Source organism: Nuphar pumila, chromosome 16, assembly GCF_984573655.1.
Source record: "Nuphar pumila chromosome 16, dmNupPumi1.hap1.1, whole genome shotgun sequence".
Taxonomy (NCBI): Eukaryota; Viridiplantae; Streptophyta; class Magnoliopsida; order Nymphaeales; family Nymphaeaceae; genus Nuphar; species Nuphar pumila.
Window position 1 is genome coordinate 62,112,240 of NC_143264.1, and position 27,272 is coordinate 62,139,511.

Consider the following 27,272-nt stretch of genomic DNA (forward strand, 5'->3'; position numbering starts at 1 on the left):
ATCAAATTTCTCAAATTTTTGAAAGTTTCAATCCGATCAGGACTCTGTCTCAGAGTCCTAATCCGGTCAGGAGTCTGTTTTGAAGTCTGTTTTACTTTCATTTTTAATCTTTTTCAATTATTTTCAAAATTTAGGTCATTTTACATAGTCCAGTTAGTTCAGGATTCTATTTTAGAGTTCGGTTGAGTTAGGAGTCTAACCCTGACTGTGTTTTCTGACTTATTTCATCATTTCTTGATAAAATCTTTTGAAAATTCTTTCATTTGGCTTTTAAAATCTGAAATCTCAAAGTTCTAAGAGTTCAGGACTCTAACCCGGAGTTCCAGTTCGCTTGAGACCCTATTTTCAAAGATCTTGAATTTCAAATATCGATTTTAACCCTTTTTCAAATCCATTTTCAGTGTTTATTTCAAAATTTCTAAAATTCGATGTGGGCCCACTCAGTTGGCACCATATCCAGAGGAATTCTAACTCAGTTAGAACCCTATGCCATTTCAAAAATCCTAATTTTAAAGATTACTTTTGAAAATCCTTTTGAAAACTCCTCCAATTTCAAGTTTTAAAATAATCTTTTTGTAAAAACTCAAGTAGGGCCCACTCGGGGTGGCGCCATATTCGAGTCAGTCAGGGCTAGACTAGGGTTAGTTGATGTCTTGGTTAGTGTTAGAGGTTTAGAAGAGTCAAAACTATTTTGAAAAACTCATTTTTGAAAGTTAGTTTTTAAAACTATTGTTTTTAAAGGTTTTTAAAGGTGTTTTAAAAACCCAATGTGAGAAAATGCCAAGTGGCACCACATTTGGGGGATTCTTAGGTTTAGCTAGGGGTTAATTAGGGATTAATTAGGATAATTTTGGTCAAGGGCATATAGGTAACTCCACCCAAAAATCGCCCCCCCCCCCTTTAGAGTCCAAAATTTTCAAAATTGTCAATTTTTAAACCTAATTTTTTATTATAAATAGATGCATAAGGGGGGTCGATTTTCTCATCTCTCTCCTATTGAATTCTTGGAGCTTCTCTCTTCTCTCCAGCCCTTCCTCCATTGCTGCAACTCCAAGGTAATTATTTTCTTTAATTTTTAGTTTTTATTTAATATTTTTCATTGTTTTAAGCATGATTTAGCCATTGGTACCATCATCTTCATGGATTAAACCATGGATTCAACCTCAAGAACCATCAAGAATCAGCAAGAACAATCCAAGAAGGTGATCTAACCCTGTTTTGGATGATTTACAGAGATTTTAACATGATTCTTTACATTATTAACCAATAAAATATATGATTTACCCTTTTTAATGGGTTAAATCTATGTTTTAAAGGTGATATCAAATTCCAGCCATTGATTCCCTGTTTTTATTTTATTTTCATGGTTTATTCATGTTTGTTTTACGTTCTATAGCATAGAAATAAGTTTTATTTACTGTTTTATGGTTTATTTTATTTATTTACATTAGTTAATGCATGGTTTTTCAAGTTTCTTAAATTTCTGGGTGTTTTATGTTTAGAACAGTAAAGATGATGTTATTTCGGATTGAAGCACTCATTCTTTATTTCTGATTTGTTTATATATGATGCATGCATGAGTTATTGAGCTACTGTAGAAAAATCAGAGGTTTTGGATCTCGGGAACCCGGTCAAAAAAATCAGACATCAAATCGGGTTTTTAAAGTTTTAAAATCGTGGTTAAAATCAAGAAGGTAATTTGCTGTTATGATATTTCTCTCATCTTATATCCTATTTTAGATATGTAAAGTGCTATGGATTCACATTGAGTAGATCTGTCTGCTGTAAAATGTTCGTATTTTTTTATCACTGTTTAGTATTTTTTCCCTTTTAGAGAATCTGTTTTTAAATTTAAAGCTCGTTAGGGTTTACCAAAACCCTAATCAGACTTGTGTTAGTCATAAATCCCAAACCACAGATCCGATTTTAGATCTGTAAAAAGTGAGTATTATTATTTTTCTGTCTACTGTTCACCACTAAAATTTCAAAGATTTTTGTTTAGGATTGCTATTTATGTTTGTATTTTCAATCTGAAGTATCCGTTTTAATCCCTGTTAAAAGTGATATATTTTAGCCCAGATTGCCGGAAGGGTTTCTCCCTAACCGGAGATGATTTTTCCGATCTGTAAATTGAGAAATATCTGTTTTTATTCTTAGTTAGTCTCTGTAAAATTTCATAAATTTTCATGGAAATTTGACCCCTGGTTCAGGTCTTGGACTGAGACTGGTTGGTGAATTAGGTCAAAAATAGCATATTTTTAGGGTTTAATGCAATTTTCGGATTAATTTAATGTCAAAAAATTATTTTTATAATTCCAATTCGACATTAGGGTTATAACAAGTGCAGGTACCAAATTTTATGGATTTTTAAATCCATTTGATGGCTGAATTAAGCAAATTGCAAAACCGGGTTCCTGAAAGATCCAAAAACACTGCAAAAATCACAAAATTTGTGATATTGTTGGATTTTTGTGTATAAGCATATGGTTTTAAGGTTTTATTATGTTCATAAGCATCTTAGGATACTTTAGGTTTAATTTTGTAGTTATTTGATTTCATTTAGGTCATAAAACCCAAATTTTTACCAAAATCTATTTCTAAAAACCCTGATTTCAAGGCCATAGTCTTGCTATCGGGGGCAATTTGGTCATTTGACCTAAATTTCGAAATCTCTAACCCTAATTTCATATTTTTAATCATGTCATAGCATATTTGGTTTGAGTTTATTCCATTCAAATTTCAAAACTTGCATTTTATCAAAATATCTTTCTAAAAACCTTAATTTCAAGGCCATAGTCTTGTTATTAGGGGTATTTTGGTCATTTTGACCCCAATTTCGAAATTTCATATTTTACCTTTATTATTTCTTCATATTTTATCATTTTGATTTAAGGGAATCATGGCAAAAAGGCTTATATCTAGCAAAATCCAACAATTTCTTGATATTGCTGGATAAATCTAGAAAAGTCAACATATATTCATTAACAAGTTTTATAGTTTTGCAGGTACATTGAAGACTTTATTTTTCATGTATTTAAATTTCAATAGTGATGTAATTTGTAATTAAACTTTGGAATAAGAATTTATATTTCCTGCTTAGCTTAGGTTGCATTGCATATAGTTTATTTTTATAATGTTAATGTGTGATGGATGATGACTCATGCATATTTTTATAAATTCACCATGGTCTACACGAATGGCACATGCACTAGCTTTTATGAAGTTTATAAACTTGGTGGAATTTGTATTTATGGCCATAGTCAGAATACGAATGATACCTAGATTTATGATCTTCACATTAGCCACATTCAGCCTACACTCTTAGGCTAACTTCAAAAATGCACTGCATTTCTCAAAAATACAAAAAGTATTTCTCAATTCCTCAAAATCATATTCATTCATTTCATGCATTTGCCAATTCCAATTCAAATTCCAATTCAAAGAAATTCATTTTCTCAAAATATCCCAAGTCTTATAGCAAAATCGATTTTCCCAAAGACATTGAATTTCAAAGTATATTTCAAGTGTTTCTCAAGTTCAAAGTTGGAATTCAGAGAAACCAAGTTTTCTCAGAATTGATTTTCATAAAATCTCAAGATTTCCCCAGAAATCGATTTTTGCTTTCCTCAGAAATATCTTTCAAGTCCCAATTCACGATTTTCCATGTGATACCTATTCTAAATATTTCAATCATTCAAAGCAAACATCATGTTTTCAAAATGTGCATTTTCTGAAAATTCATAGCACATGCCTGATTCTATGTGCATTTAGAAATTAGAATATGATTTAGACAATTTGAATAGAGTATAGCATAAGATTGATCCTTGGTTCAATTACCCCTGTTAAAGGTGGCAGGAACGGTTGAACCTCGTACCGACAGGCGAGTCCCATTCTACGGAATTTTCCCGCATTTTAAAACGGAAGCGAGTTATTTTAAAAAACTTTTCAAAGGTCAGTTTGACTCGCAAAAAGTAAAATTTTGCGATGATGACAGGTTTGGCGACCGTGATGGGACCTGTCTTTGCCTGATCAATCTAATGCTCTACTTAGTTCAAATTGTCAAGATCGATTTCCATGGAATGTCAGCTTTTAATTTATGCTATCATGTGAACCTAGGAGCCTAGACTTGAACCCAGCTGACATGGAATGCATATAGACTAGGTATGGTTTGGTAGGACCATATTGAGGAGAATTATTCATGCTCACATAGACTTAGGTCTAATACAACACTCCTCAATTTAGGAATTGCATGAAAACAATGTTTGCTTCTTCAAATATTTCAAAATTCTATCTCTTTAGGACTTAGAGCCTTCTGTTTGATTGCATGTGCTCATGTTTTTCAAAAAAACCACCCTACCTATATTGTCCCGGTCTTCACGTTGCTGGGCTCTCTTCCAGAACCATAGTTCGGGACAGAGCCTCACAACTGGGCCACTTATTTGGGTGAAAACCCCCCTGCCACGTACCAAGGGCCATAGTCCAACGTATATTGGCAGGTGCTCAAGGATGTTGGAAAACTTGAACCTAGAACCGGAGAAATTGATTTTATGCCACGTACATCGAGCCTTGGCTTGAGTATATAGGCATAACTGGATTGGATACAGTTGATCTGAACCTTAGAGTTAGGATTAAGGTCCTACAGCTATTTCAAAATTTGTGCATCTAGAGTCAGCTTTTAGGGAATGCTGTATGTGCATACTTGTTTATGCAGGATGTGATTGAATATGTTATTTCCTTTTTATTTTCCATATTTTCTCCAATTTTCTAAAATACTGGACGATTTTCTCAAAATTCCCCAATCCATGTCCATGTACTGTCCATGTTTTAAACCTTGGACGATTTTCCAAAATACTTCATTTTCCATTTATTTCTTCATATTTCATCAAACCCTGGACGATTTTCCAAATTTCCCTTCATTTCCTTCAAAACTCCAGGTGATTTCCTATCTTTCCTGTCTTCTGGATCTCGAATTTCCTGTTTTATTTTTATCCTGCCTGCATTTTCCTCAAAATTCCTGTATTTTCCAAGTCTTATTCCAATTTTCATGTCTTCCAGTCCGATGGCATCCAGTCAGCTTGATTCAGTCTTCCCTGAGGGTCACATCTCCTACGAGGTGCGACAAAGTCTTCCCGAACATCGAGTCCTCAGCACCGGATCCTTCTTTCCTCGATGGTACTATTCATGGTTCAAGAATTTCTCTCGTATGTTTCCGGACCATCTGAACGAGTGTGGATTGGAACTGGCGTCCGCAGTGGGAAAGCAGACAGTCAACGGCAACTTGATTCATGCACTAGCAGAACGGTGGAATCCGAGCACTTCTACCTTCTGGTTCCCGTGGGGCGAGATGACAGTACTGATGGATGAATTTTCAGAGATTATGGGATTGCCCGAGCCAGCCGGTCAGCCTGGAGATCCATTGGAGAAACAGTTTCTGATTAATGTTAAGGGTCTGGACCCTAAGGATGCCTTAGCTCGCATGACAGGACATAAGTCGTGGCCCTTGATTGAGGAGGATGGGAATGAATATGTGGACCTGCTCGAAATCTACAGACAGTATGGGACATTTGTGGAAGTCAGCTCGTTGTCCAGGACAGCTCGAGAAAGAATTCAGCACGCGATGGTTCTGTGCACGGTGGGATTAGCCTTCTTTCCTGACGGACGAAATTATATAGATATTAGAATAGTTCAGCTTCTAAGGAGATGGGGAAGTCGACAGACCAGCCGCCTCTCAATAGCCATGGCCGCACTCGCTTTTCTATACCGAGGGTTGACTCGTTTCGCACTCAGAGAGTCGATCCTAGTCGAAGGGTGCACCTATGCCTTGCAGTCTTGGTTCCTCCGACATGTGCCAGTCCGAGCCAGTTCATTCAGATACAATGGTAAAAAGCTTCTTCCAGTTGCGCGATACGGGTTCTTGATCGACAACCTTCAGGAGGAAGAAGTCGTATGGGACTACTTTGATCGTCAGGAATCACCTCCCAGATACACTTATGCATACGGTAAGCGATTCAGGCTACTTGGCCCATTTTTCTACGCCTACTATCATCCCGAGCGGTGTGTCAGGCAGTTCTCTCAGAGGCAGAAGCGCGTAGAGATTCGTCCACTAGCCGGGGTTCTGCCAGAATTCGATCTCGCATCAGATCAGTGGTCCGGAGCATACCATTCTGCCAGACATGGCTGGGATTCCTTTAGAGCATCAGTAATATCCAAGAGAACATTTGCAATACCCGATGGTTGATACAAGATCCAGAAAGAAAGCCGCATCAGTTGAAGGCGTCGCGTACTCAGTAGCTTCAGAAGAAGAGATGGACTCACCTCGATCAATCTAGAGTCAGGGTCAGCAGGCGGATGATGGCATCGATCCCCAAATGTACGTCATGTTCAAAAAGATGATGACCAAGATGCTGGCAGAGCAAGCTGAGGCCAGTACTGAGCAAATTCAGACCAAACAGAAAGATAAGGGTCATGCCGTCAAAAATGTGAAGATCAGCAAAAAACAGAGTCGTCACGAGGAAATATCTGATGAGTCGGAATCAGCTGACGATGCTGACAAGGAAGGTGAAAATAAATATGAATTCAAAAGGTCGACTCAGGGTCAGGGGTCGGCTTACAAATCCAAAAACCAGTTTGTTGACGACCCTACCCAATCACAGCTAAAAGACGTGATGAAAATGGTCAAAGATCTGCAGGCCCGCGACAAGGGCAAGAAAGTCCACCAGCGAAGACTTCTATGATGGTTTAGATGGGAACGACGATCTGGATAATCTCCCCAAAAAATTTATCAAGTTTGACGGTTCGGGTGACCCAAAGGCGCACCTCACCCTTTTCTTTGCAGAGTGTTCCAAGTTCAGGAGGAATAACAGAGCCTTATTTTTTTGTTTCCCTCGCAGTTTGGAGGGTATTGCAGCAAAATGGTATTCAGAGCATATTAATCCCATAGATCTGAAAGAGTTTGATAAAGTGGTCAATTTGTTTATTGAGCGCTTTTTATTCAATGCTGAGGCACTCCCGACCCTCAGTCACCTCTGTGGCCTGAAACAGAGAGAAAATGAAAAGGCCCTAGATTTTATCCATCGCTGGAGGTCAGCTTATAACAAGATGAGAGACCCCATATCAGAAGGGCATGCTTTGTCCTTAATTCTAAGCAATTTCTCGCAACCACTGAAAGGCCTCATCTCCACCGCACCATCCATAACCTTTATTGAATTAACAGAGCGAGCCGAGTGGCTCGAATTAAGTATAGAGAATGGCTTCTATGAAGGTTTCACTTTTACCAAGAACAGCGGCCAGAACGAGTCAAAGAAGAAGACTCACTTCACTCATTCTGTCAGTAATAATAAATGGAATCATCGCAAGGGGCAGAATAGAGACTTTTGTTATGGGGCAGGAGGTTCAAACAGGAATGATCAGAAAGGGAAGCTGATCCCGCAATTCAGCAAGCCGCTAGAGCAGGGACCAAAACCCCGAGAGAAAGTGAAGCATGAAGGATGGAGCTATGACAGGAAATTCACTCCATTAGATCAATCACTCGAGACTGTGCTCGAGTACATGTTGACCAAGGAGATGGTCAAGTTGCCAAGGCTGGCCGATCCTCCCGTTCCTATGGGAAAATTCAAAGACCAATTCTGCAAGTTCCACAGAACAGTGGGGCACAATACTGAGAATTGCTTCGTTCTGAAGAATATTGTTCAGGACCTTATTGATAAAAATCTTCTGGTAGAAGGTGCGGAAGATGAAAATATAGATATTCTAAAAGAGTCATTTCCTCGTCATTCTACAGTAGTCATCACCGAACAGTTGTTTCAACCACAGGAGCATATCAGGCCGTGTTCTGAAAATGACATGCAAGCTCAGCATCAAGTCCTGGTATTGCAGCAGGCTCGGTCCAAGGCCCAGAAGATGGACCTTATTTCAGCTTTCGGCAAATTAAAAGTATCTGACAAGCCTGCTGGGATATCTCCCGAGGTAGCCAGAAGTATGTCATGGCTCCCTAAGCATCTCATAAAGTCCACCACAAAGAAAAGCGAGACATCAACTCTAAAGCCTATTACAACATTATCAAATGTCTCAATTTTGGACTTAACTCAAGCTTCCGCCAAGCATCAGCAGGTGTTGAATGATCTGCTACAAAAAATCAAGGTGAAACCAAGCACAACTCCTGAAGACATGGCCCATATAGTCAATCAGGCCATGACCAATGCTCCAGTTACTTTCTCCGATGAGGATCTCCCTAAGCCTCATGTGTTCCATAACAACGCCTTGTATGTTGTGGTTCGAACCAGAGGGATGACAATTCCTTATGTGCTGATCGATGGAGGCAGCAGCCTCAATATGTGTCCGGAAATGACCGCCAAAGCTTTGGGCATAAAAGAAGAAGAATACATTCCAGATCCAATCACCATTTATGGGTTCGACAATCATGGCCAAACAGCGAAAGGAAAAATATTCCTAGAGATCTTCATTGACTACTCGGTCCATTCAATTCTCTTTCACGTGGTCAATGTGCCGCCCACTTATAATCTACTTCTCGGGAGACCATGGATCCACAACACAAACGCAGTACCGTCTACTCTGCATCAATGCATCAAGTGGTCAAAAGGTGGTATGATCATGACAGTCTTAGGCGAAGATCCGGAGCAGAGGCTAGCACATCCCATGGTTCCCAGGCCCTCTTTCACTACTGATATCCCTAGCATTAGGGGTATTGAAGAGGTCAGCTTCGAAGAGGATTCAGGAATCATGTAGACGGCAGAGCGACCCGAGCATACAGTGGCTGCGACCCGATGGGGAGGTCCACAGTTCTTCAAGATTGGAGGACGAATTGATTACAACACACTTAAGGATCATCCGCTATTCTCCCAATTTATGAAAGCTAAGAAGGGATTTGATTTACTAGTGAAGCACGGCTACCAGCCTTTTCGAGGCCTAGGCAAAAATGAAGATGGTCGTCTTGAACCAGTGATTCCTCAGCACTGCCCTAAAAGAGCCGGATTAGGCTTTAATGGCCGAAGATCTCAGAAAGGGACAGTTTTCATTAAGGGAGCGCATTAGAAGAATTCCTTTGTCTTTCCTTTTCTATTCTTTTGTCGGGATGATTTCCCATTTCATTTTCATCATTGTCATTTTGATTAATTCTATCTTTCAATAAAGTTGCCAGTTTTCTTTGTCTATCTTGGTGTCGTTTGTCTCTTTACTCCTCAATATTAAATCTTCACAAAATTGAAATCATTTTGCTCTTTTATCTTTCTAATTATTTTCAATGAAAGCAATTTATTTCATGATGAGCAATTTTCCTAAATCAATTTATCCTCCAATTTTCAGAATGTCTTCTCGATTTATCAAGAAGCTCGTCTTTAATCCAAAAGCTTGCTCGAAATCAGCAGTAATTCATCAGGTCAGAATAAGAACAGAATGTGGTCAAACTGCAAAGCAGTCAGAAGAATCCACAGAGTTCGATTCAGCTCTTCAAGAACTGCCCGAATTTGCATCGGTTCAGAAACAAGATGAGCCATCATCCTTAGTTCAAGATCCGACTGAGGATATCAATATCGGATCAGAAGACGATCTTAAAATTCTCAAGATTGGCAGTGGTTTGAGTCCAGGAGAGAAAGAAAGGCTCACTAATTTCCTTAAGCAGCATGAAGAAGTATTCGCATGGATTTATGAGGATATGCCAGGTTTAGATCCGAAATTGGTGGAATATCACCTCGTTTTGAAGCCTGAGGCGAAACCAGTCAAGCAGAAGTTGAGAAAAATGGATCCTCGAATCGAGCAACAGGTCAAGGAAGGACTTGAGGATCTGTTTAAAGCAGGATTCATTCGAGCAATTGATTACCCGGATTGGTTGGCGAATATCGTAGCAGTTCCTAAGAAGAATGGTAAAGTGCGAATCTGTATCGACTTTCGTGATCTCAATAAAGCCACTCCGAAGGATGACTATCCGCTCCCAAACATTGATCTCCTAGTCGATAGCACAGCCGGGCATGCTATGTTTTCCTTTATGGACGGATACTCCGGATATAATCAAATCAAGTTGGCCGTTCGTGACCAATCCAAAACATCCTTTACCACGCCATGGGGCACTTTCTGTTATACAGTCATGCCATTTGGGCTCAAGAATGCTGGGACAACCTATCAGCGTGCTATGGCTGTTATTTTCCATGATCAGATGCACAAAATCATGGATGCATATGTCGATGATATTCTGGTGAAATCCAAAGAAGAGGAAGATCACATCGAAGCTCTCAATCAAATTTTCAAGCGACTCATTCTTTACAAGTTAAGACTCAACCCACAAAAATGTGTTTTTGGAGTCGAATCTGGCAAGTTGCTAGGCTTCTTGGTCAGCAAGAAGGGGATAGAAATGGATCCCGCTAAGGCCAAAGCTATCATTGGCATGCCGCCCCCGACTAATCTCAAAGAATTGCGTAGCCTTCAAGGACGCATGCAATCAATTCGACGATTCATTTCTAATTTGGCCATGAGGTGTGAGCCTTTCAATCATTTGCTCAGAAAAGGAGTGAGGTTCGAATGGGGACCGGAGTGTCAGCAGTCGTTCGAACGCATCAAGAAATATCTTCTCAATCCTCCTGTTTTAAAGCCGCCAGAATTAGGGAAACCCCTATTGCTATACATTTCAGTTAATCAAGTTGCTTGCGGCGGATTCTTGGCGCAATACGAAGAGGGCAACTTGATAGAGCATGCCATTTACTATGTGAGCAAGACCTTTATTGATTACGAGAAGAAATACTCTCAGATAGAGAAGACGTGTTTAGCTCTGGTATGGATGTGTCAGAAATTGAGACATTATCTATTGACGTCTGAAGTCAAGATTCTATCTAAATTAAATCCTCTCAAGTATATTCTTGAAAAACCATTTCTCAGCAGACGAATCGCCAAATGGCAAGTCCTATTAATGCAATACGACTTGGAATATGTCTCTCAGCAATCTATCAAAGGCCAAGCAATTGCAGACCAATTAGCAGATTTTCCTCTAGCTGAGGATGTTAAAGCTGAGGATGATTTCCCTGATGAGCGGATCTGCAATATTCAACAATCCCCAATTTGGAATTTATTCTTCGACGGTTCCAAGAATATGGCAGGCATAGGAATCAGAATTCTACTAATTACACCAGAGAAGGAGATGATTCCCTTTTCTCTTAAACTGGATTTTCAGTGCACTCATAATATGGCCGAGTATGAAGCTTTGATACAAGGTCTGAAAATTCTACAGGATTTCAATGTCAAAAGAGTGCATGCTTATGGCGATTCTATGTTAATCGTCAATCAAGTTCTGGCCGAATGGCAAGTGAAAGATCAGAAATTACTTCCTTACCAGAAGATTGTCTCAGCTCTTACCAACAAATTCGAAGAATTCCAACTTTTTCATATCAAGAGAGATTTCAATCAAATTGCAGACAGTTTAGCTAATCTGGGATCCATCATGTCTTTCAGGAGTGGAGAATCTTGTCGCTCATTTGAAATTGGCAGACTTGATCAACCCGCTTTCGTCCCAGTAGAGCAGATAAACCAGGTTGAGCAAAAGAAGAAGCCCTAGTATCATGATATCAAGAATTTCATTAAAACTGGCGAATTTCCTCCAGAATTATCAAAGAGAGAGCAGCGATCAATTCAACGCATGTTTGCTCGATATTTTATTCTTGTCGACGTCCTTTATCGTCGTGGATTCAGTTCTGAGTATTCCAGATGTTTGGGCGAAGAAGAAGCCAAAGAAGTTGTGCAAAAAGCACATGAAGGCATTTGCGGTGGTCATGTTGGCTATCAGACTCTCGTCAAACAAATCATTCGAGTAGGATATTATTGGAGAACTATGCAACAAGATTGCTATTGTTTTGTAAAGAAGTGCATTCAATGTCAGATGCATGCGCCTTCCATTCATGCGCCAGCGACATACTTGCAATCTGTCGTCTCGCCATGGCCATTTTCCATGTGGGCTTTCGATGTTGTAGGCCCCATCACTCCTTCAGCCTCCAATGGTCATAAATATTTTCTTGTCGCAACAGAATATTTTACTAAGTGGGTAGAAGCAGTCACTCTACGCACAGTAGAAGGTCGACACGTGGTTTCTTTCATCCATAAGAATATCCTTTGCCGTTTCGGTATACCGCATGATATTGTGTCGGATAATGGCAGTCATTTCAAGAATGAGAGAATGAGGACATTCTGCTCAAAGTTTAAAATTCATCATCATTTTTCCGCTCCTTATTATCCTCAAGGGAATGGTCAGGCAGAGGCCACCAACAAGATTCTGATTCGAATCCTGGAGCGAACTTTAGAAACGGGCCGTGACTGGCATGAAAAGATTCATGATGCATTATGGGCATACAGAACCACCATTCGAACTCCAACGAATGCTACTCCGTCAGAACTTGTCTACGGAACTAAAGTAGTACTGCCTCTACATGTTCAGAAACCTGCTCTGAAATTTGCATCACTTCTAGAATTACCTCTTGATCAGTATCAGCAACAACGACTGGTACAGCTTGATTTGCTCGATGAAAGAAGGCTCAGAGCAGCAGAGCATGCTCAAGCATATCGCCAGAGGATAGCCCGACAATATGCAAAATCTGTCATTGAGAGAAAATTTCGGGTCAATGATCTAGTGCTCAGATCAACAGCTTATCTCAGGCACCGCCCGGGTGGCAAATGGTCGCCAAATTGGGAAGGTCCTTATGTTGTCAAAGAGGCACTACCTCGCAATTCATATCGGCTCATCAATGCTGATGGAATAGAATTACCAGATCCCATCAATGCTCGACATTTGAAAAAATTCTATACTTGAACAATTCCCTATTCTTTGTAATTCTTCCAAATTTTCTTCAATAATAATCAAAATTCTTCTTTCCCAGTTACACTGGGGCATTTTTAAATTTTCATTTTATCTTCAAAACTTTCTGTATGCCGGCAGAATCAAACAAATCTCTCATTTTGCACGCATGTGCACCCATTTACATTCATTTGCATTTGCATGCATTCATTCGCATTCATCTGCATCAATTTGCATTTGCATCGATTACCCATTCAGGATAAGGGATAAATCCTGAGACCCCGACAATTGTCCAAGTCGTCGTGAGGGTGAAGACTGAAAATTTTCCATCAAAATCAATTAATAATTCTTCAGAATCCAGTGTTGTGCTGGTAATTTTTCAAAAATCCAGTGTTCGTGCTGGTAAATTTCCAAAACCCAGTGCTCGTACTGGTAACCATTTAAAATCCAGCGCTCGTACTGGTAACCTTTTAAAATCCAGTGCTCGTACTGGTAACCTTCCAAAATCCAGCGCTCGTACTGGTAATCTTCCAAAACCCGATATTCGTACTGGTAATTTTTCAAAACGTAATGCTTGTATTGGCACATTTTCAAAATCCGGTGTTTACACTGGTACACTTTAAAATTGAGTGTCCACTAATTTAGTTTTCCTTTGGGATTCGAGTTCCGACTCGAACCTTCTTTCCTTCTGGTTAACCTAGTTTTCCTTTGAGATTCGAGTTCCGACTCAAATTTCTTTTCCTTCCAACCGGTTTAGTTTTCCTTTGGGATTCGAGTTCAGACTCGAATTTCTTTTCCTTCTGGTTAACCTAGTTTTCCTTTGAGATTCGAGTTCCGACTCGAATTTCTTTTCCTTCCAACCGGTTTAGTTTTCCTTTGGGATTCGAGTTTCGACTCGAATTTCTTTTCCTTTTGGTTAACCCAGTTTTCCTTTAGGAATTCGAGTTCCGACTCGAATTTCTTTTCCTTCCAACCGGTTTAGTTTTCCTTTGGGATTCGAGTTCCGACTCGAATTTCTTTTCCTTTTGGTTAACCCAGTTTTTCTTCAAGAATTCGAGTTCCGACTCGAATTTCTTTCTAACCGGTTTAGTTTTCCTTTGAGATTTGAGTTCCGACTCGAATTTCCTTTCCTTCTATTCGATCTAATTTTTCTTCAGGAATTCGAGTTCCGACTTAAATTTCTTTTCTTTCTAACCGGTTTAGTTTTCCTTCAGGATTCGGGTTCCGACTCAAATTTCTTCTCCTTTCAGATTGATTTACCTTTCCTTCAGGATTCGAGTTCCGACTCGGATTTCTTTTCCTTCCATAATGGACTTGGTTTTCTTTCGAAGATTCAGGTTCCGACTCGAATTTTCTTTTCCTTCAGAGTTGGTCTAGAAAATCCCAGTTCCGACTTGAATTTTCTTTCAAATCTAACTCGCTTAGCTTTCCTCTACAAGTTTGAACTATCTAATTTCAAATTTCAAAATTCCAATTTCCAAAATTTTGACCTTTTAGGTCACCCAATATCCAAATTCCAAAAAATTTCTCTTGCGAGAGACCCTCTTTATAGGGAGAGTTCGAGGGAGCTCACTCTTTTCGCATGCTATCCAATTCGTTCACTTAGCCCCTTTTCAGGGAGAGTTTGAAGGGACTCGTGTCTTTGTGAACCGTTTGCAAAACAAAATTCCAAATTTTACACAAGGAACCCTTTTTATAGGGAGAGACTCGACGAAGACTCGCTTGCCTTGTGGCCCCATAATTTCTTTCTAGGCCATTTCATCATGAAGGACCCTCTTTTCAGGGAGAGTGTGATGAACTCGTTCCTTCATGACCAATTTACCAACCTCACCAATTCCGGCCCCCTTTCCATAAGAGAAGCCTAATGTTAGGAAGTTTTGACGAAAGCTTAATTTCTCTTCGAAAGTTCGTTTTGCAAACACCTCCTCTTCAGGGAAGAGAGGAGTAATTCTCAATTCTAATTTCTGAATCTTCTCCTTTGGGGAAAGGAGAAGAGAATTTTTGTCATGGATGTGTTGCGTCGTGCTTCAAATGCTCGCTTTCACAAAGGATTTCAAGAAAATTTTGTCAATTTGTCATTAAATATTTGTTGATTTCAAAAATCTTTATTGCACAAAATTATTACCTCAGAATACCCTCAGTATTACTTCTGAAAGGGCAATGCTTTCACGAAAAAGGATTCAAAGTCCAAAATCTTTCTATTGGCCAACCAAAAGGATGAAGAATAAATCCGCGATATGGCCAGTAAAGAAAACTCAATGTTGTTGCAAAGCCATAAGTGATTGATATTGATCGTAGTCAATGGCACATTTTTAAAGACCTTTCTGGAAAAATAAAGCAGTCGAAATATCCTGGGTGATACAGAAAAATCCACTCAATCTCCATATCTCCTCAATCACCTAAGCTGCAATTAAATATCTGCAAAAGGGATCTCTCAATTGTCGTCAAGATGAAGGCGAATTAAGCGAGTTGACCCCCGGGGCCAAAGAAGATTTGGATCATCTCCAAGATGACGAAGTTTGTGATGGATCCTTCCAGGGAAAGTTCAGATCACCGTCGAGATGAAGGCGAGTGTGATGAGCCTACCGACAAACCCTAAAAGATATTTAATTCCAGCTATCATCAAGAGATTTTCATCCAAAGAGCCAATAACTGTCAATATAATCCCTGAGAGAAAAGAAGGATCGGAACATCTCTGAGATGAAGGAGTTTGTGACGTACCCTTCCAAAAAAAAAAGAGAGAAAAAGCTAGGACATCTCCAAAATTAAGGATGATGTAATTCCCGAAAAATCCAAGAGAGCTCCAATCTGCTAAAAATAGAGTGCAGAAAGATCATCATGAGAAAAGAATCCCAGGATATCAGACTGCCGAATCTATCAAGAACCTTCTTTAATTTTGTGAAATTCTTTTATCAATATTCTTTCACCAATAGCTCTCGCAATATCAAGAATACTTTCTTTCCCGTCCATATCAAGGAAATTGATAGCTTCCTTGAAAGAAAGCCAATCGCAAGCAATTTGAATTCGAATCTTGATTCTACAGAGTTAAGCCCAGTCAGAGGTAATACTTCAGGTAGAAAAGAGGGAATATTTTCAAAACAATATGCATCACTTTCAATTATTTTGAATCAACAATAATTTTCAACATTTTGACAATATTTTCTAGCTATTCTGGCATGAAGCGAGAGCTTGAGGTTCATCTTTGGCGCATCCTGACACCATCCCTTTTTAGGACTTGATTACGGGAGTTTTCAAGATTCCTTCTCTTCTTTGGTATAATCTGAGCGCGCGGGCTCTCAGATTCGCACACTTCCCTATGTCCCCACTGTCCCACCGTAGACAGTCCAATTTCGGCTTGAGGTTAAGCTACCAATTTCAGCAAAAGGCAATTTCAAAAGCTATTTAGTCTCAGCAATGAGACGCCCAAAATCAAACCCTTTTCAAGCTTTAGGGACCCCAATTTCCTTCCTTTTGCAAAACCCCTATCGGATTCATTATGCGGAAATCCGAAGGTTTCATCACGGTCTCTTCTTTCGAGGATTCCGTCAATTTTTTAGCCCGATCAGGTTAAGGGTACAAACCTGGGCCTCCTTTGATGAGGTATTCCATTTTTCTGCCCAATCAGGTTAAGGGTGTAAACCTGAGCCTCCTTTGATAAGGTATTCCATTTTTCTGCCCGATCAGGTTAAGGGTACAAACCTGAGCCTCCTTTGATGAGGTATTCCATTTTTCTGCCCAATCAGGTTAAGGGTATAAACCTGAGCCTCCTTTGATGAGGTATTTCATTTTCTGCCCGATCAGGTTAAGGGTTAAACCTGAGCCTCCTTTGATGAAATATTCCATTTTCATTTCCCGGTCAGGTTAAGGGTCAAACCTGAGCTTCGTTTCTACACGAGGTATTTTCTGTCTCATCCAGGTTAAGGGCAAAACCTGAATCTCATTTCTTTTTGAAGTAAAATTTTCTCCTTATTCTCCATTTCATATCTACCATCATCATTTGAATAAATTCTTTCATACCCAGTCAGACTCATCTAACTGGGGCATTTTTTTTGTGGTTCAAATTTGGTGTGTTTTCTTTGCAGCAAAGAGGGGCATCTGTAAACACCCCAAATTTTCACCCTCATCCAGTGTTTGTCCATTTCATAAGTCATTACAGATCATTGCATGTCATTGCATGTATTCTGCATAGCATTGCATGTCATTGCATAGCATTGCATGTCATTGCATCTCATTTTTGAGATCCAGCACTCCTATTTCAAAACATTCAATCCAGATTTGAATTTTAAAGCTTTATTTCAAAATCAATTTCAAAACCTGGGTTTTTATTCAATACTCTATCATTTTCCAACCCCAGGACTTTATATTTCGAAATATTTTCTCAGAAAACAATCTAGATTCATTTCAAATTCAAATTTTAATCGATTTCAATTCACAGATGAGACCCATTGAGGTGGTGTCGCTTCTGAATTCCTCTATTCATCAAATTTCTCAAATTTTTAAAAGTTTCAATCCGATCAGGACTCTGTCTCAGAGTCCTAATCCGGTCAGGAGTCTGTTTTGAAGTCTGTTTTACTTCCATTTTCAATCTTTTTCAATTATTTTCAAAATTAAGGTCATTTTACATAGTCCAGTTAGTTCAGGATTCTATTTTAGAGTTCGGTTGAGTTAGGAGTCTAACCCTGACTGTGTTTTCTGACTTATTTCATCATTTCTTGATAAAATCTTTTGAAAATTCTTTCATTTGGCTTTTAAAATCTGAAATCTCAAAGTTCTAAGAGTTCAGGACTCTAACCCGGAGTTTCAGTTCGCTTGAGACCCTGTTTTCAAAGATCTTGAATTTCAAATATCGATTTTAACCCTTTTTCAAAGCCATTTTCAGTGTTTATTTCAAAATTTCTAAAATTCGATGTGGGCCCACTCAGTTGGCACCATATCCAGAGGAATTCTAACTCAGTTAGAACCCTATGCCATTTCAAAAATCCTAATTTTAAAGATTACTTTTGAAAAGCCTTTTGAAAACTCCTTCAATTTCAAGTTTTAAAATCATCTTTTTGTAAAAACTCAAGTAGGGCCCACTCGGGGTGGCGCCATATTCGAGTCAGTCAGGGCTAGACTAGAGTTAGTTGATGTCTTGGTTAGTGTTAGAGGTTTAGAAGAGTCAAAACTATTTTGAAAAACTCATTTTTGAAAGTTAGTTTTAAAACTAGTGTTTTTAAAGGTTTTTAAAGGTGTTTTAAAAACCCAATGTGAGAAAATGCCAAGTGGCACCACATTTGGGGAATTCTTAGGTTTAGCTAGGGGTTAATTAGGGATTAATTAGGATAATTTTGGTCAAGGGCATATAGGTAACTCCACCCAAAAATCGCCCCCCCCTTTAGAGTCCAAAATTTTCAAAATTGTCAATTTTTAAACCTAATTTTTTATTATAAATAGATGCATAAGGGGGGTCGATTTTCTCATCTCTCTCCTATTGGATTCTTGGAGCTTCTCTCTCCTCTCCAGCCCTTCCTCCATTGCTGCAACTCCAAGGTAATTATTTTCTTTAATTTTTAGTTTTTATTTAATATTTTTCATTGTTTTAAGCATGATTTAGCCATTGGTACCATCATCTTCATGGATTAAACCATGGATTCAACCTCAAGAACCATCAAGAATCAGCAAGAACAATCCAAGAAGGTGATCTAACCCTGTTTTGGATGATTTACAGAGATTTTAATCCATTAGAATTGATTTTAACATGATTCTTTACATTATTAACCAATAAAATATATGATTTACCCTTTTTAATGGGTTAAATCTATGTTTTAAAGATGATATCAAATTTCAGCCATTGATTCCCTGTTTTTATTTTATTTTCATGGTTTATTCATGTTTGTTTTACGTTCTATAGCATAGAAATAAGTTTTATTTACTGTTTTATGGTTTATTTTATTTATTTACATTAGTTAATGCATGGTTTTTCAAGTTTCTTAAATTTTTGGGTGTTTTAGGTTTAGAACAGTAAAGATGATGTTATTTCGGATTAAAGCACTCATTGTTTATTTTTTATTTTTTTATATGTGATGCATGCATGAGTTATTGAGCTACTGTAAAAAAATCAGAGGTTTTGGATCTCGGGAACCCTGTCAAAAAAATCAGACAACAAATCGGATTTTTAAAGTTTTAAAATCGTGGTTAAAATCAAGAAGGTAACTTGCTGTTATGATATTTCTCTCATCTTATATCCGATTTTAGATCTGTAAAGTGCTATGGATTCACATTGAGTATATCTGTCTGCTGTAAAATGTTCAGATTTTTTTATCACTGTTTAATATTTTTTCCCTTTTAGAGAATCTATTTTTAAATTTAAAGCTCGTTAGGGTTTACCAAAACCCTAATCAGACTTGTATTAGTCATAAATCCCAAACCACAGATCCGATTTTAGATCTGTAAAAAGTGAGTATTGTTATTTTTCTGTCTACTATTTACCACTAAAATTTCAGAGATTTGTGTTTAGGATTGCTATTTATGTCTGTATTTTCAATCTGAAGTAGTCGTTTTAATCCCTGTTAAAAGTGATATATTTTAGCCCAGATTTCCGGAAGGGTTTCTCCCTAACCGGAGATGATTTTTCCAATCTGTAAATTGAGAAATCTCTATTTTTATTCTTAGTTAGTCTCTGTAAAATTTCATAAATTTTCATGGAAATTTGACCCCTGGTTCAGGTCTTGGACTGAGACTGGTTGGTGAATTAGGTCAAAAATAGCATATTTTTAGGGTTTAATGCTATTTTCGGATTAATTTAATGTCAAAAAATTATTTTTATAATTCCAATTCGACATTAGGGTTATAACAAGTGCAGGTACCAAATTTTATGGATTTTTAAATCCATTTGATGGCTGAATTAAGCAAATTGCAAAACCGGGTTCCTGAAAGATCCAAAAACACTGCAAAAATCACAAAATTTGTGATATTGTTGGATTTTTGTGTATAAGCATATGGTTTTAGGGTTTTATTATGTTCATAAGCATCTTAGGATACTTTAGGTTTAATTTTGTAGTTATTTGATTTCATTTAGGTCATAAAACCCAAATTTTTACCAAAATCTATTTCTAAAAACCCTGATTTCAAGGCCATAGTCTTGCTATCGGGGGCAATTTGGTCATTTGACCTAAATTTCGAAATCCCTAACCCTAATTTCATATTTTTAATCATGTCATAGCATATTTGGTTTGAGTTTATTCCATTCAAATTTCAAAACTTGCATTTTATCAAAATATCTTTCTAAAACCCCTAATTTCAAGGCCATAGTCTTGTTATTAGGGGTATTTTGGTCATTTTGACCCCAATTTCGAAATTTCATATTTTACCTTTATTATTTCTTCATATTTTATCATTTTGATTTAAGGGAATCATGGCAAAAAGGCTTATATCTAGCAAAATCCAATAATTTCCTGATATTGCTGGATAAATCTAGAAAAGCCAACATATATTTATTAACAAGTTTTCTAGTTTTGCAGGTACATTGAAGACTTTATTTTTCATGTATTTAAATTTCAATAGTGATGTAATTTGTAATTAAACTTTGGAATAAGAATTTATATTTCCTGCTTAGCTTAGGTTGCATTGCATATAGTTTATTTTTATAATGTTAATGTGTGATGGATGATGACTCATGCATATTTTTATAAATTCACCATGGTCTACACGAATGGAACATGCACTAGCTTTTATGAAGTTTATAAACTTGGTGGAATTTGTATTCATGGCCATAGTCAGAATACGAATGATACCAAGATTTATGATCTTCACATTAGCCACATTCAGCCTACACTCTTAGGCTAACTTCAAAAATGCACTGCATTTCTCAAAAATACAAAAAGTATTTCTCAATTCCTCAAAATCATATTCATTCATTTCATGCATTTGCCAATTCCAATTCAAATTCCAATTCAAAGAAATTCATTTTCTCAAAATATCCCAAGTCTTATAGCAAAATCGATTTTCCCAAAGACATTGAATTTCAAAGTATATTTCAAGTGTTTCTCAAGTTCAAAATTTGAAATTTCAAGTTATATTTTCAAGTTCAAAGTTGGAATTCAGAGAAACCAAGTTTTCTCAGAATTGATTTTCATAAAATCTCAAGATTTCCCCAGAAATCGATTTTTGCTTTCCTTAGAAATATCTTTCAAGTCCCAATTCACGATTTTCTATGTGATACCTATTCTAAATATTTCAATCATTCAAAGCAAACATCATGTTTTCAAAATGTGCATTTTCTGAAAATTCATAGCACATGCCTGATTCTATGTGCATTTAGAAATTAGAATATGATTTAGACAATTTGAATAGAGTAGAGCATAAGATTGATCCTTGGTTCAATTACCCCTGTTAAAGGTGGCAGGAACGGTTGAACCTCGTACCGACAGGCGAGTCCTATTCTACGGAATTTTCCCACATTTTAAAACGGAGGCGAGTTATTTTCAAAAACTTTTCAAACAAAAAGTAAAATTTTGCGATGATGACAGGTATTCCATTTTCCGCCCAATCAGGATAAGGGTACAAACCTGAGCCTCCTTTGATGAGGTATTCCATTTTTCGTCCAATCAGGATAAGGGTACAAACCTAAGCCTTCTTTGATGAGGTATTCCATTTTCCGCCCAATCAGGATAAGGGTACAAACCTGAGCCTCATTTGATGAGGTATTCCATTTTCTGCCCAATCAGGATAAGGGTACAAATCTGAGCCTCATTTGATGAGGTATTTCATTTTCCGCCCGATCAGGTTAATGGTACAAACCAGAGTCTCATTTAGATATTTCATTCCCTAATGAGGTTAAGGGCCAAACGTGAGCTTCGTTCCATACGAGATATTTCTGTCCCATTCAGGATAAGGGCAAAAACCTGAACTTCACTCTCACAGAGCGAATCTATTCATCTTCATTCTCCATTTCATATCTACCATCTTCAACGGGCTAATTTCCTTATACTCAGTCAGATCCTTCTAACTGAGGCATTTTTTTATATAGTCCAAATTTGGAGTGTCTTTCTTTGCCACTAAGCTCGGCCACGAGCTGGCTTAGTAGCAAAGAGGGGCATCTGTAAACACCCCAAATTTTCACTCACCTTCTTGACATCTCCACCAGTCATCACATTTCAGTTCTCTGGAACCAATGAAGGGCAAAATGGTCATTTTTAGAGTTTAGACCTTGCAGAAAGTCCTAAGTTTCATCCTTGAACCTCAAAATTTCTATATTTAGGTTCAAAAATCTCTTCAAACTGCAAATTTCCAAAATCTCATGCTTAACAAGAAGTCAGAATTTCCAATTTCAAATTTAGAGTGGCAATTTCATGAAACATGTCTTTGCATAGCATTGCATGAACATTTCATCTTATTTCACTGCACAACATGTCATTTTGAGATCCAGAATTCCTGATCTTCGAAATTGTCAATCCAGATTTGAGTTTTTAAACTTTTCAAAATTGATTTTAAAACCCTGGATTCTCAAAATTACCAATTCTTCCTCTTTTACCCCCAGGGCTTCGAATTACAAAAGTTTTCTCAAGAAAATGATGAGAAATTAAAATTGGGGTATCGGTCTTATGACTGATGGCCGGCTACATCTGTTGCATCCAAGCCGATTTTAATTCCTTTGAAGCGGCCCTACTGTATGATAGATCGACTACATTTGAAGATGACCACCACTTTGCTTTGTTGTAATGTCCAGATTTGAGCTTTTAACCTGTGAATAGGGTTAATTGGTGAGAGCTGATCGTTCATCCAATTAAGATGATAGTTTGCTTATCCCAGCCAGTAATATGTGATTGTCTTTTCTTTAAGTTTTCCTTTGACACAACAGGTGTTTCTTCATGGGTTCTGTACTTAGCATTGAGCACACCATATCCTAACATTCGTGATGTCTCTCACCTTCATATTTGTTGCACAGCGTGCATCTTGTAGGTTATCTCTAATCTTAAGCAGTTCATTAGTTATGCCCAGTGTATCTTTTGTAGATGTTTATGTGTATATTGTACATGTTCTGCCCATACTCTGAAATATTTCCTGCATATCAATTACTAATTGTTACGTTTGCTACTGTAGAGTAATATTGTTGTCTCTTAAACATTCCATTAAAAACTACCCAACATGGTTATATGTTGGTACCCTCTATAGCCCATTTGTATGACCCTAGTTATCCATACTCCAGCATATAGTTATACAGGGCATATATACCTCACATATGTAAATCGGCTCATTAGGCCTATTCTCAATTATGAGAATATCCAAGTGTTCATGTGCACTTTCTTTCATATATGTATTTAGAAGGATGTCATCATAGGCTTTTAGGTAGATATAATTTTCGTGTATATTCCAATATAAATATTTTTTTTCTTTCTTTCATTTAATGCGAACTTAAGTGTTTAAGTCCATAGTCCTCCTTTTAGTTTTGGCACGACCTTCGGATGTCTCCATTTCTACTTCTGACCAAAATTTCCTTTTGATATTATATTTTCATATGTACATTTCTATTGTGATCCGAGGTACAATTATCAATGTATTGGTCTTAATGCAGGATTTTCAATCTCTCTTGACATGCCATATTTCTGGCATTAATCCATTTTGCAGGCAAAACCTGGAGGATGCTGACTATTTTTAAGTTTCGTATTTTTCATTTATTTTGATTTATGTCAGAGATGTAATAATCAAACTTGGAATGATATTTACTTTTACTGCTTAGATTAGGATGCATCTCATGTAGTTTGATTCCTGCGATATCCTGATTCTATGATTCATATATCTCATTTTGCAAAATCACCATGGATGTACACGAATGGCACGTGCACCAACTCTTAGAGAGTTGACGAACTTGGTGGAGTCCATATTTACGGCCCTAGTCGGAATATGGACGAGACCCAGATTCATCATCTTTCTACCAGTCACATTGGGCCTACACTCTTAGGCTATCTTCAAAATGCACATTATATTTCCGATTTTTCAAAATATTGTGAATTAACTCAAATAAACTCCGAACATATTCATGGCCACAATCAGAATATGTGAAGGATTTATTTTGACTTAATACATATTTTTTTCAACAAATCCCTCAGAAAATCTTTTTAAAGTGCATCCATTCATTCATATCATTTTCATCATGAAATCACTGGTTTTTCTCATGATTTTCTTAAGAAAATCTCATTTCCAAGGAAATCGATTTCTCGAGAAACTCTGAAAATTTTCAAAGTTGGATTTTTCAAGTCAAGTTTTCCACGATTTTCCCTGGAAAATGTTATTTTCTTAAGAGTCGTTTTCAAAAGGAGCTTTCTCATCTTTCCCAAGAATCAAAATCGATTTTCAAATATTTCAAAGACAATATTCTTAAGATTTCAATTTCCCAAGTTTTGAATTTCCCTCTTCAAAGAGTTTTCCTATAAAATTTCCATCATTTTCCTAGGGAAATTCTCAAAGTCTGAGTTTTTCTGAGAAATATTTTCCTTCTCAAATATTCACCTTTTCTCAAGAATCCTCTTCATTTTCCCAGGATTTTCACCCATTCATGATTTTCCCAAAACTTCATAAATTTTCTCAAGATTTCAAACCCCTTTCATCTGAGTTTTTTGAGAAATTGACTTCCACCTTTTTCTTGAGAAATGCTTTTCAACTCCAAATGTTTTCTAAGCATACATCATACTTTTCCAAATTACATTTTTACAAAATCTCATAGCACATGCCTGAATTCTCTGTGCATTTAGGATAGAATACAATTTTGATAATTTTACTAAGTCAAGTACAATTTTGGTCCTTGGTTTGATTACCCCTGTTAAAGGCGACAGGAACGGTCAAACCTCGTACAGACAGGTCGAGCCCCATCCCATGATTTTCCCACTATTTTCAAAATGGAGACGAGTATTTCAAAACAATTTCCAAAATCCGGTCAAGTTTGACTCGCGAAAGCATTTTTCTCTCTCTCCTGCAAGGGAAGGGAAGATGGAAGAATTTTTGCGACGATAACACCTACTCAGATGATTTGCTTAACAAGGGTTTGGTAACCGTCGTGGCTACCATAAATGCCTTTGTGCGCTTCTCAAACGGCCTCCTTAGCTTCATCTTCGTCTAAGCATCTGGAGTACTCAGCATTGAACCCACGACAATAAAGGACATCGACGAGAATGAAATATCAGACAGACATGCACTGAATCACTCATTGTTCCCTCTTTGGCAATTCTAGTGGAAGCTCACCAGTTTCAATAAAATTTTTGATATCTTGGTACCAAGGCTTCTTCTTTTGCTCCACCTGGTTGATTTGCATAACTAGAATGAAAGCAAGTTGATCGAATCTGCCAATTTTAAAAGATCAACAGGATTCACTGTCTTTAAATGACATAATGGAGTCTAGGTTGGCTAAGCCGTCAGCTATTTGATTGAAATCTCTTTTGATATGATAAAGCTGGAATTCTTTGAAACTATTGATGAGAGCTAAAACAATGGCTATTTTATCTTTTACCTGCCATTCAACTTTGACCTGGTTGATGATGAGCAGTGAGTCGTCAAAGGCGTGCACTCTCTTGACATTGAAGTCTTATAGAATTCCTCAGACCTTATATTAAAGCTTCATACTCGGCCATGTTATGAGTACATTGAAAATCAAGTTTGAGGGGAAAATATATCATCTTCTTCTCAGGCATGACTAATAAGATCTTGATCTCTATGCCAGCCATATTCTTGGAGCCATCAAAAAATAAACTCCAAACTGGAGAGTGTTGGACATTATGGATGTGCTCAATAGGGAAATCATCCTCAGTTTTCATATCTTCTGCCAAAGAAAAATCTGCTAACTAGTCGCTGATGGCCTGGCCTTTGATTGACTTTTGAGAGACATACTCTAAGTCATATTTCATCAACAGAACTTGCCACTTGGCAATCCGTCTACTGAGAAACAGTTGTTCAAGAATATACTTGAGAGGATTAAGCTTTAATAGAATCTTGACTTCTGATGCTAACAAGTAATGTCTCAATTTTTGACACATCCAGACTAAAGCTAGGCATGTCTTCTTTATTTGAGAATATTTTTTCTCATAATCGATAAAGGTCTTGCTCACGTAGTAGATGGCATGCTCCACTCGACTGCCTTCTTCATATTATGCCAAGAATCTGCCACAAGCGGTTTGATTAATTGAGACATATAACAAAAGAAGCTTTCTTAATTCTGGCGGCTTCAGAAAAGGTAGATTGAGAAGATATTTCTTGATGCACTTGAACGACTACTGACACTCTGGTCCCCATTCGAACTTCACTCCTTTTCTGAGTAGATGATTGAAAGGTTCACACCTCATAGCCAAATTGGATATGAATCATCGAATTGACTGAATGTGTCCCTAAAGACTACGCAACTCTTTGAGATTAGTCGGAGGTGGCATATCAATGACAACCTTTGATTTAGCGAGATCCACTTCTATCTCCTTTAGGCTAACTATGAAGCCAAGCAGCTTACTTGACTCTACTCTGAAAACACATTTTTTAGGATTGAGTCTCAACTTGTATAGAATGAGTCGCTTGAAAACTTGACCAAGAGATTCAATATGGTTCGCTTCTTCCATAGATTTGACAAGGATGTCATCGACATATGCATCCATGATTTTATGCATCTGGTCATGAAAAATGACAGCCATTGTATGCTGATAGGTTGTCCCAGTATTCTTAAGCCCAAATGGCATGATTGTATAACAAAAGGTGCCCTAAGGCATGGTGAAGGATGTCTTAGACTGGTCACGAGCGACCAGCTTGATCTGATTATATCTGGAATATACATCCATAAAAGAGAACATGACATGACCTGCCATACTGTCGATCAAGAGATCAATGTTAGAAAGTGCATAATTATCCTTTGGAGTAGCTTTGTTGAGATCTCTAAAGTCAATGCAAATTCGAACTTTGTCATTCTTCTTGGAAACCGCTACGATATTTACTAGCCAGTTTGGATAGTCTATGACTCGAATGAATCTAGCTTTGAGTAAGTCCTCAAGTCCTTCCTTGACTTGTTGCTCAATTTGAGGATCTATTTTTCTCAACTTCTGTTTGATTGGCTTAACATTTGGCTTTAAAATAAGGCGATGCTCAACCAATTTGGGATCTAAACCTGGCATATCCTCATAAGTTCATGCAAACACTTCTTGGTGTTGCTTGAGAAAATCGATGAGTCTTTCCTGAGTCTTTCCTTCTCATTTGCGCTCAGACTCGTGTTGATCTTGAGAATCTTCGGATTGTTCTCTGAACAAATATTAATATCTTTGGTTGAATCTTAAACTAGGGACAATGACTCGTCTTGCTTCTAAATGGATGCGAACTCTGGCAATTCTTGGAGAGATGAGTCAAACTCTGCAGATTCTTCTGACCGCTTCGTGACCTTACCGTCCTCTATTCTTGCTTTGATTTGATGGATCCTCGTGGGCTTCAGAACGATTGAAGGAATACTTAGATTGATGACAAGCTTCCTTATCGATTTAGAAGA